Source organism: Meles meles, chromosome 5 (genome assembly GCF_922984935.1).
Source record: "Meles meles chromosome 5, mMelMel3.1 paternal haplotype, whole genome shotgun sequence".
Taxonomy (NCBI): domain Eukaryota; kingdom Metazoa; phylum Chordata; class Mammalia; order Carnivora; family Mustelidae; genus Meles; species Meles meles.
The window spans coordinates 126,790,866-126,804,112 of NC_060070.1; positions in this window are offsets into that span (position 1 = coordinate 126,790,866).

Here is a 13,247-nt window from a genome sequence, read left to right on the forward strand (position 1 = left end):
TGTAAAGTATGGCACCATAACCTAAAACTTGGTGGAAAGGTAAAGATTTGGTTCAAACTTAAAATAAACATATAGATTACTTATATGTACTTAATATAGATGACTAAATGCAAAATATGTTATATACAAACCAATGGTAACCACAAATCAAGAACCAGCAATACATATGCAAAAGAAAAGAAAAGAAAACAAGCATATCAATAAAGGGAGCTAGTAAACCATGAGAGGTAGCAACTAGAGAAGTAAGAAACAAAGAACTACAAAAATAATAATAAAACAAGTAATAAACTGGCAATAAGAACAAACCTATCATCAAAACCACAATGAGATACCATTTTGCACTTGTCAGAATGGCTAAAATTAACAAGACAGGAAAGAAAAAATGCTCACAAAGAAAGGGGAACCCTCTTGTACACTGTTGGGGGGAATGTACACTGGTACAGCCAGCCACTCTGGAAAACAGTATGGAGTTTCCTCAAGATGATAAAAATAGAGCTATCCTACAACACAACAATTACACTACGAGGTATGTACCCCAAAGATACAAATGCAGTGACCTGAAGGGGCACCTGCACCCTAATGTTCATAGCAGCAGTGTCCACAATAGCCAAACTGTGGAAAGAGCTGAGATGTCCTCCAACAGATGACTGTATACAGAAGATGTGGTTCATATATACAATGGAATATTACCTAGACATCAGAAAGATGAATATCTACCATTTGCATTGACTTGGATGGGACTGGAAGGGATTATGTTGAGCAAAATAAGTCAATTAGAGAATGACAATCATCATATGGTTTCACTCATATGTGGACTATAAGAAATAACACAGAGGATCATAGGGGAAGAAATAAATGGGAAGAAATCATAGGGGAAGAAATGAATGGGAAGAAATCAGAGAGGGAGACAAACCATGAGAGACTCTTAACTATAGGGAAAAAAAAACTCTGAGGGTTACTAAAGGGGAAGTGGATAGAGGAATGGGGTAATTGGATGATGGGCATTAAGGAGGACATTTGATGTGATGAACACTGGGTGTTATACACAACTGATAAATTATTGAACTCTACATTTGAAACTAATGATGTACTCTATGTTGGCTAATTCAATTTAAATTAAAAAGAAAATAACACACCTATAAATAATTACTTGGAACATAAATGGACTAAATACTTTAATTTAAAAAAATAGGGTGAAGGAAGGATAAAAAAACAAGATCCATCTTTATGATGCCTACAAGAGACTCATTTCAGACCTACAGGCATATGCATATTGGAAGTGAGAGGATGGAAAGGCATTTATCATGTAAATGGAAGTGAGAAGAAAGCTGGGGTAACGACGCTTATGTTGAACAAAACAGACTTTAAAACTAAGAATACAACAGAAGACAAAGAAGAATACTACCTAATCATAAAGAGAACAATCCAACAAAAGACGTAACAATTGTAAATATTTATATACCAAACATGGGAGCTAATAACAAACATAAAGGAACTAATTGATAGTAATACAATAATAGTAAGGGACTTTAACATCTTATTTACATCAATGGGTAGATGGTCCAAACAGAAAATCAATAATGAAGTAGTGGTTTTGAATGACACACTGGAGAGATGGATCTAACAGGTACATTCAAAACATTCTATCCTAAAACAGCAGAATACACATTATTTTCAAGGGCACATGGAACATTCTCTAGAATAGATTCATGTGTTACACCACAACACAAGCCTCAAAAAATTTAAAAAGACTTAAGTCATAGATATATGCGTCTGTTTTTGTGCCAGTACCATATTATTTTAATGATTATAGTTTTGAGATACAGCTTGAAGTCCAGAACTGTGATGCCTCCAGCTTTGGTTTTCTTTTTCAACAGTACTTTGGCTATTTGGGATCTTTTCTGGTTCCATATGAATTTTAGACTGCACAGAATAGAGAACCCTGAAATGGACCCACAAGTATGTTGTCAACTAATCTTTGACAAGGTGAGAAATAATATCCAATGGAAAAGACAGTTTTTTCAACAAATGATATTGGAAAAGTTGTAGATGAAATCTATATGTAAAACATGTAGAAGAATGACACTGGGCCACTTTCTTACATCATACACAGAAATAAATTCCAAATGGATGAGGGACCTAAATGGGAGAGAGGGAGGAATCCATCAAAATCCTAGAGGAGAACACAAGCAGCAACCTCTTTGATCTTGACCACATCAACTCCTTGTAAGACATGTCTCCAGAAACAAGGGAAACAAAAGCAAAAATGAACTATTGGGACTTCACAAGAAAAAGCTTCTGCACAGCAAAGGAAATATATATACACACATAAACAATGGACTATTATTCAGCCATCAAAAAGAATAAAATCTTGCCATTTGCAAAAACATGGACGGAGCTAGAGCATATTATGCTAAGCAAAATAAGTCAGTAAGAGAAAGACAAATACCATATGATTTCACTCTCATGTGGAATTGAAGAAACAAAACAGATGAATATAGGGGAAAGAAAAGAAAAGTAAAATAAGATAAAAACAGAAAAGGGGGCAAACCATAAGAGACTCTTGACTATAGGAAACAACCTAAGGGTTGATGCAGGGGAGTGGGTTGGGGGCTGGGGTAAATGAGTCATGGGCATTAAGTAAGTCACTAGTTGTAAAGAGCACTGGTGTGATATGGAAGTGATGAATCACTAAATTCTATCCCTGAAAGTAATACTACACTATATGTTAACTAACTTGAATGTAAATAAAATCTTGAAAGTTGAAAAAAAAAATTGAAGTCATAGCATGCAGCCAGCCTTAGGCTGATATTAAAACCAGATAAAAACACAACGAATAAGAGAGCTACAGGCTAATATCCCTGATGAACATAGATGCAAAAATCCTCCACAAAATATTAGCAAACCAAATCCAACAATGTATTTTTTAAAATCATTCATCATAATCAAGTGGGATTTATTCCTGGGGTGCACATGTAGTTCAATATTTGCAAGTCAATCGACATGATACATCACATCAACAAGAGAAAAGATAAAAATCATGTGATTATTTAAAAAGTATTTGACAAAATCCATCAATTCATGTTAAAAAGAAACCTCAACAAAGTAGGTTTAAAGGGAACAAACCTCAGCATAATAAAGACAATATATGGCAAACCCACAGCTAACATCATACTCAATAGGGAAATCTGAGTGCTTTTCCCCTAAGGTCAGGAACAAGATAAAGATGTCCACTCTCACTACTTTGATTCAACATTGTTAGGCCAAGCAATCAGAAAAGAAAAAGATAAAAAAGGCATTCGAAACAGTAAGGAAGAAGTAAAATTTTCATCATTTGCATATGACAAGATACTACATAGAGAAAACAGTAAAAACTTCACCAAAACCCTCTAGAACTGATAAATGAATTTAGTAAAGTCACAAGATACAAAATCAATGTACTTCCATATGAAATACATGGTATTTCTATACACTAATAATGGAATAGCAGAAAGAGAAATTAAGGAATCAATCCTCTTTACAATTGCAGAAAAAATATGAACATACCTAGAAGTAAACTTAACCAAAGAGGTGAAAGACATGTACTCTGAAAACTATAAAACACTGATGAAAGAAATTGAATATGACACAGTGAAATGGAAAGATATTTCATGCTCATGGATAGAATATTTTTAAAATATCTAAGCTATCTAAAGTGATCTGCACATTTAATGTAAGCCCTACCAAAACATGAACAGTGTATAGAAATGCAACTGATTTCTATGCATTGATTTTGTATCCTGCCATGCTGCTGAACTGCTGTATGAGTTCTAGCAATTTAGGGGTGAAGTATTTTGGGTTTTCCACATAAAGTATCATGTTATCTGCGAAGAGTGAGAGCTTGCAGGATGCAAAATCAATGCACAGAAATCAGTTGCATTTCTATACACTAACAATGTGACTGAAGAAAGAGAACTTAAGAAATCAATCCCACTTACAATAACACCAAAATCCATAAAATACCTAGGAATAAACCTAGCCAAAGAGGTAAAGGAACTGTACTCCAGAAACCAGAGAACACTTATGAAAGAAATTGAGGAAGACACAAAGAGATGGAAAAACATCCCATGTTCATGCGTTGGAATAATAAACATTGTTAAAATGTCTATGCTATCTATGGCAATCTACATATTCAATCCAATCCCATCAAAATCCCATATCAAAATACCATCAACATTTTTCACAGAGCTGGAACAAACAATCTTAAAACTTGTATGGAACCAGAAAGACTCTGAATAGCCAGGAGAATGTTGAAAAAGAAAACTAAAGTTGGGGGCATCACTTTGCCTGACCTCAAACTATAATCATCAAGACAACATGGTATTGGCACAAAAACTGACACATAGATTAATGGAAAAGAATAGAGATCCCAGGAATGGACCTTCAACTCTATGGTCAACTAATCTTTGATAAATCAGGAAAAAATATCCAATGGAAAAAAACAGTCTTTTCAATAAATTGTGCTGGGGAAATTGGACAGCCACATGCAGAAGAATGAAACATGACCATTCACTTACACTATTAACAAAGATAAACTCAAAATGGATGAAAGACCTCAATGTGTGACAGGAATCATCAAAATCCTAGAGGAGAACACAAGCAGTAACTTCTTTGATGTTGGCCACAGGAACTTCTTGAAGACACATCTCTAAAGCCAGGGAAACAAAGGTAAAAATAAATGATTGGGACTTCATCAAGATAAAAAACTTCTGCACAGCAAAGGAAATAGTCAACAAAACTAAAAAGCTACCTACAGAATGGGAGAAGATATTTGCAAATTACATAACAGATAAAGGACTGGTATCCAAGATCTATGAAGAACTTCTCAAACTCAACACCTGAAAAACAAATAATCCAGTCAAGAAATGGGCAGAAGACATGAACAGACACTTCTCTATAGAAAACATACAAATGGCCAACAGACACATGAAAAAATGCTCCACCTTACTTATCATCAGGGAAATACAAATCAAAACCACAATGACATACCACCTTACACCAGTTAGAATGGCTAAAATTAATGAGACAGGGGACAACAAATGTTGGCAAGTATGTAGAGAAAGGGGAGTCCTCTTGCACTGCTGGTAGGAATGTAAGCTGATATAGCCGCCCTGGAAAACAGTATGTAAGTTCCTCAACAAGTTAAAAAGTATAGCTACCTTACAATCCAGCAATCGCACTTTTGGGTATTTACCCCAAAGATACAAATGTAGTGACCTGAAGGGACACCTGCACCCCAATGTTCATAGCAGCTATGTCCACAACAAACTGTGGAAGAAGCTGAGATTTCCTTCAACCGATGAATGGATAAAGATGTGGTTCATATATACAATAGAATATTACTCAAATATTGAAAAGGATGAATGCCTACCATTAACATCTACATGGATAGAACTGGAGGGGATTATGCTGAGCAAAATAAGTCAATTAGAGAAAGACAATCATCATATGGTTTCACTCATATGTGGACTGTAAGAAATTGAATGGGAAGAAATCAGAGAGGCAGACAAACCATGAAAGACTCTTGACTCTGGGAAACAAACTGAGGGTTGTGGAAAGGGAAGAGGGTGGGGGATGGTAACTGGGTGATGGGCATTAAGGGGGGCATGTGATGTGATGGGGACTGGGTATTATATGCAACTAATGAATCATTGAACACTACATCAAAAAATAATGATGTATTATAACAAAATAAAATAAAATAAGTAAAGCAAAAAAAAAAAAACCATGAACAGCACTTTCTCAGAATTAGAACAAATAACCTTAAAATTTATATGGAACTACAAAATATCTCAAGCAGTTTTTAAAAGAATTAAACTGGAGGTATTACAACCCCAGAAGCCCAGATATACTACAAAGATGTAGTAATCAAAACAGTATGGTACTGGCACAAATATTGATCGATAGATCAAGGGAACAGAATAAAAACCCAGAAATAAACCCATGAATATATAGTCAATTTATTGGCCACAAAGCAGGAAAGAATATGCAATAGGAAAAAGGCAGTCTCTTCAACAGATAGTGTTGAGAAAACTGACAGCTGCATGCAAAAGAATAAAACTGGGCCACTCTCTTACTCCATACACAAAAATAAATTCAAAGTAGATTAAAGACTGAAATGTGAGACCTAAAACCATAAAAATCTTGGAAGGGTGCAGGCAGTAATTTCTCTGACATCAGCCAAAGTAACATTTTTTTAGATATGTCTCCTGAGGCAAGGGAAATAAAAGTAAAAATAAACTATTGAGACTACACCAGAATAAAAACCTTCTCCGCAGCAAAGGGAACAATTAACAAAACTGAAAGACAACTTACTAAATGGTAGAAGATATTTGCTAATGATATATCTGATAAAGGGTTAGTATTCATAAATATGAAGAACTTATAAAACTCAATAAAAACAAAAACAAATAATCCAATTAAAAATTGACAAAAGACATGAACATTTTCCAAAGCAGACATACAGATAGCAAACAGACACGTGAAAAGATGCTCAATATTATTCATCATCAGGAAAATGCAAATGAAAGCCACAATGAGATATCACCTCACACCAGTCAGAATGGTAAAAATCAACAACACAAGAAACAACTGGAAGATGTAGAGAAAAAAGAACCCTCTTATATTGTTGGTGGGAACGCAAACTGGAGCAGCCACTGTGGAAAACAGTATGGAGGTTCCTAAAATAAAAATAGAATGACCATATGATCCAGCAATTCCATTATTGGGTATTAACCCCAATAATATGAACACACTAATTCAGAAAGACACATGTACCCCTATTTTATTGCAGCATTATTTACAATAGCTATATTATGGAAGCAACACAAGTTTCCAGTGTCCATCTATAGAGGAATGGATAAAAAAGAAGTGATGTGTGTGTCTGCGTGTTTATGTGTGCAAAATATTATTCAACCATAAAAAGGAATTAAATTTTGCAATTTCCAACAACACAGATGCACCTAGAGTGTATAATAATAAGTGAAATAAATCAGCCAGAGAAAGACCAATACCATACGACATTCATATATAGAGTTAAAGGCACAAAACAAATGAACAAATTTAAAAAACAAACAAACCAAAAATTTGACTCTTAACTATGGAGAACTAACTGATGGTTATCAGAGGGGATTCTTGTGGGGGGGGGGGGAATGAGTGAAATAGATGAAGGAAATTAAAAGTACACTTATCATGATGAGCAGTGAGTGAGTAATGTATAGAGTTGTTGAATCACTGTAGTGTACACCTGAAACTAATATAACACTGTATGTTAACTATACTGGAATTAAAACTTTAAAAAAGAAATTTAAAATATTAAAAAATAAGAAAAGTGACTGTATATATTCTCATTTTTCAATACTGGCTTAGCCAGTAAATCATGCAACTCTTGATCTCAGGGTTGTAAGTTTAAGCCCCACATTGGGCATGAAGCCTGCTTAAAAAAAGAGAGAGAGAGAGTGGTGTGTGGATGGCTCAATTAGCTAAGCATCCAACTCTTGGTTTCAGTTCAGGTAATGGTATTAGGGCTGTGAGTTCAAGTTCTGCATGGGGCTTCATGCTGTGCACAGTCTACCCTCTCCCCCAATGTCTCTTCCTGTCTCTCTTTCTCCCTCTCTCTAAAAAGACAGAGTATTAAAAAAGGACATTTCTCATAGAGGGTTATTATCCAAAATCTATAAAGAACTCATCAAATTCAATACCTGAAAAACAAATAACCCAGTCAAGAAACGTGTGGAAGACATGAATAGACATTTTTCCAAAGAAGATATCCAGATGGCCAATAGACACATGAAAAGATGCTCAACATCAAAACCAGGATGAGATATCACCTTACAGCTCTCAGAATAGCTAAAATTAACAACACAAAAACAACAGTTATCCGCAAGGATGCAGAGAAAAGGGAACCCTCTTGCACTGCTGGTGGAGATGCAAACTGGTGCAGCCACTATGGAGAACAGTGTGAAGAGTCCTCAAAAAGTTGAATAGAACTACCCTACAATCCAGCAATTGTACTTAAATTGTAATTTGGGTAAATTGTATTTACCCAAAGGACAAAAAATATATACATTTGAGGGGGTACATGTACCCTGATGTTTATAGCAGCATTATCAACAATAGCCAAACCATGGAGAGAGTCCAAATGTCCATCTACTGATGAATGGATAAAGACATAGAATATTACTCAACCATCAAAAAAGAATGGTATAGAATTCTGGGTATGCAATTTTTTCTTTCAGTGCCCAAGACATTTATCCATTGTCTTTGTCATGAATAGTTTTGGATAAGAAGTCTTTGTAATTGTATATATAGTATTTCTTTCATTCTTTTTTTTTAATTTTTAATAAAGCTTTTAGTTTGAGTCCAGTTACTTAACATACAGCGTTACATTAGTTTTAGGTGTACAATATACTGATTCAACAATTCTATATATCACTTGGTGCTTATCATGACAAGTGGACTTCTTAATACCCAGCACCTATTTCACCCATTCCCCCCACTTACCTCCCCTCTGGTAATCATCAGTTTAATTAAGGGTCTATTGGCTTGATTTGTCTCCCTTTCCCTTCTTTTCCCTTTGCTCCTTTGTTTTGTTTCTTAAATTTCATGTAGGAATGAAATCATATGGTATTTGTCTTTCTCTGACTTATTTCTCTTAGCATTATACTCTCTAACTCCATCCATGTTATTGTAAATGGAAGAGTTCCTTCTTTTTTATGACATGTATATGTATATATATATACACATACATATGCAATAATATATACACATACATATGCAATATTGCATATGTATGTGTATATATTATTGCATATGTATGTGTAAATATATTAATTATATAATAATTATATAATAATTATATAATAATTATATAATAATTATATAATATAATATATATAATATAATATAATATATAATATATAATATATAAATTATATTATATTATATATATAATATTATATTATATTATATTATATATAATATATAATTATATTATATATAAATATTTATATATAATATAAAATATAAAATATAATATAATTATATTATATTATAATTAATTATATTATAATTAATTAATATAATAATGTATTATAATTATATTATTTATATATTATACACAAATATATAAATATTATTAAATATATTAAATATAATATAATATAATATAGTTATAATAATATAATATAATAATATAATGTATAAATATATTATATATAATATAGTTATAATAATATGATATAATAATATAATGTATAAATATATTATATATATAATATGTATATATATAAATATATATTAGAATCTCAATGGAATTTTTTTTCTTATTTTTGCTTTTGTTTCCCTTGCCTCACGAGATGTATTTAGTAAGAAGTTGCTAAGGCTGACATCAAAGAGGTTACTGCCTTGTTCCTCTCCAGGATTTTGATGGATTTCTCTCTCACATTACTCTTTCATCCATTCTGAGTTTATTTTTGTGTATAGTATAAGAAAGCTGTCCAGTTTCATTCTTTTGCATGCTGCTGCCCAGTTTTCCCAATACCATTTCTTGAAGGTACTGTCCTTTTTCCTATTTTGTCAAAGATTAATTGATCATATAGTATGGGATTGTTTTTGGGTTTTATTCTGTTGCATTGATCTATGTGTCTATTTTTGTGCCAGTACCGTACTGTTTTTTTTTAAATTTTTTTTATTTGTTTATTTTCAGCATAACAGTGTTCATTGTTTTTGCACCACACCCAGTGCTCCATGCAGTATGTGGCCTCCCTATTATCCACCACCTGGTTCCTCAACCTCCCCCCCCCCCCGCCCCTTCAAAACCCTCTGATTGTTTTTCAGAGTCCATAGTCTCTCATGGTTCATCTCCCCTTCCAGTTTCCTCAACTCCCTCTCCTCTCCATCTCCCCATGTCCTCCGTGTTCTTTGTTATGCTCCACAAATAAGTGAGACCCTATGATACTTGACTCTCTCTGCTTGACTTATTTCACTCAGCATAATCTCTTCCAGTCCCGTCCATGTTGCTACAAAAGTTAGTACTGTACTGTTTTGATCCCTACAGCTTTGAAATATAACTTGAAGTCCAGAATTGTGATGCCTCCAGCCTTGCTTTTCTTTTTCAATATTGGTTTGGCTATTAATGATCTTTTATGGTTCCATACAAATTTTAGGATTTTTTGTTCTAGCTCTATGAAAAATGCTGTTAGTATTTTGATAGGGATTACACTAAATGTGTAGATTGCTTTGGGTAGTATGGATATTTTCACAATATTTGTTCTTCCAGGCCATGAGCATGGAATGTCTTTTCTGTTTTTATTTCTTTTGTCAGTGTTTTATAGTGTTCAGAGTATAGGTCTTTCATCTCTTTAGTTAGGTTTATTCCAAGGTATCTTACTCGTTTGGGTGCAATTGTAAGTAGGATTTTTTTTCTTAATTTCTCTTTCTGCTGCTGCATTATTCATGTATAGAAGTGCAACTGATATCTGTACACTGATTTCATATTCTGTGATTTACTAAATGTGTTTACTACTTCTAACAGGTATTTTTTTATTTTTAGTGTTTTGAGTTTTCTGTATTAAGTATCTTGTCACCTGAAAATAGTAAAAGTTTTACTTCTTCTTTACTGATTTGTATGCCTTTTATTTCTTTTTCTTTTCTGATTGCTGTTGCTAGGACTTCCAGTGCTATGTTATAAAAGTGGGGAGAGTGCACATCCTTGTGGCAAAACCCTTCAGTTTTTCCCCCTTGCGGATCATGTTAACTGTGAGTTTTTCATATATGACCTTTATTATGTTGAGATATATTCCTTCTAACCCTACCTTATTGAGGGATTTTATCATGAATGGATGTTATACATTGTCAAATGTTTTTTTTCTGCATCCGTTGAAATTATCAAATCATTCTTATCCTTTCTCTTACTGATGTGATGTATTACATTGATTGATTTGTGAATATTGAACCATACTTGCAACAAAGGAATAAATCCCATTTGATTGTGGTGAATTATTTTTAAATATATTGTTGGATTCTGTTTGCTAGTATTTTACTGAGGACTTTTGCATCTATATTTGCCAGGGATATTGACCTCAAGTCTCTTTTTTGTGGTGTCTTTATCTGATTTTGGTATCAGTATAATGGTGGCTTCATAGTATGAATTTGGAAGATTTCTTCCTCTTCTTTTTTGTTGAATAGTTTGAGAAGAATAAGTATTAACTCTTCTTTATAGTTTGGTAGAATTCACCTATGAAGCAATCTGTCCTGGGTTTTTGTTGGGAGTTTTTTGATTATTGATAAAATTTCTTTGCTGGTTTTCAGTGTGTTCAAATTTTCTACTTCTTCCTTTTTCAGCTTTGGTAGTACATATGTTTCTAGGAATTTATCCATTTCTTCCAGATTGTCCAATTTGTTGGCATATAGTTTTTCATAATATTTTCTTATAATCATTTGTATTTCTGTGCTGTTGGTTATTTCCCCTCTGTCATTTGTGATTTTATTTATTTAAGTCATTTTTGTTGTTCATAAGTCTGGCTGGAAGTTGATCAATTTCCTTTTTTTTTTTTTTTTTTTTTTAGGGAACCCAGATTCTGGTTTCATGATCTTTCTATTGCTGGCTTTTTTTTTTTTTTTTCATTTCTTTATCATTTGTTTCTGCTCTAATCTTCATTATTTCCTTCCTTCCGTTGATTTTGAGGTTTTTTTTTGTTGTTGTTGTTCTTTTTCTAGATCCTTTAGATGTAAGCTTAGGTTGTTTGACATTTTTCTTGTTTCTTAAGGTAGGCCTGTTTGCTGTATACCCTCCTTTTATATCCACTTTTGCTGTATCCCAAAGATTTTGGCTCATTATGTGTCATTTTCATTTGTTTCCATGTACTTTTTTTAACCCACTGAGCCACCCAGGCATCCCTTCCATGTACTTTTTTTATTTCTTCTTTTATTTCCTGGTTGATCTAGTCATTACTTAGTAACATATTATCTATTCTTCATGTATTTGTTGTCCTTCCAGATTTTTTTCTTTTTGTTGTCTTCTAGTTTCATAGTGTGGTTAGAAAAGACACATGGTATGACTTTGATATTCTTGAATTTGTTGAGACTTGTTTTATGGGGTAATATGTGATTTATTCTAGAGAATAATTCATGTGCTTTCAAAAACAATCTGTATTCTTCTGCTTTAGGATGGAATCTTCTGAATGTATCTGTTAAATCTACCTGGTCCAGTATGTCATACAACGCTATTGTTTATTTTTAAGATTTTACTTATTTATTTGAGAGAGAGAGTGAGAGAGAGCATGAGAGGGAAGAAGGTCAGACAGAGAAACAGACTCCCCATGGAGCTTGGAGTCTGATGCGGGACTCGATCCCAGGACTCCGGGATAATGACCAGAGCCTAAGGTAGTTGCTTAACCAACTGAGCAGCTCAGGACCCCTAAAGCCATTATTTATTGATTTTCTGTTTATATGATCTGTCCATTGATGTAAGTAGGTTATTAAAGTCCCCTACCTATTATTGTATTATTATTAATTAATTGTTTTATGTTTGTTACTAATCATTTTATGTATTTGGGTGCTCCCATGTTGGGTGCATAAATATATAGAATTATTATGTCTTCTTGTTGTATTGTCTCCTCTATTATTATATAATATCCTTCTTTGGCTGTTGTTACAGTCTTTGTTTTAAAGTCTATTTTATTCAGTTATAAGTATTACTACTCTGATTTTTTTTTTGATATCCATATGCATGACAGATATTTCTCCATCCTCTCACTTTAAATCTGCAAGTGTCTTTAGGTCTAAAATATGTCTCCTGTAGACAGCATATAGATGGGTCTTGTTTTTTAATCCATTATGTCACTTTATTTATGTCTTTTTATTGGAGCTTTAGTCCATTTACATTGAAAGTAATTATTGGGGTACCTGGGTGGCTCAGTGGGTTAAGGCCTCTGCCTTTGGCTTGGGTCATGATCCTGGAGTCCTGGGATTGAGCTCCACATGGGCTCTCTGCTTGGTGGGGGGCCTGCTTCCTCCTCTCTCTCTGCCTGCTTCTCTGCCTGCTTGTGATTTCCATCTGTCAAATAAATAAAAAAAAAATTTTTTAAAAGAAAGTAATTATTGATAAGTGTACATTTTATTGATATTTTACTACTTGTTTTGTGGTTGTTTCTAAGGATTTTTTCTGATCCTTGCTTTTTTTATCTTTCATGTTTTGCTAATTTTCT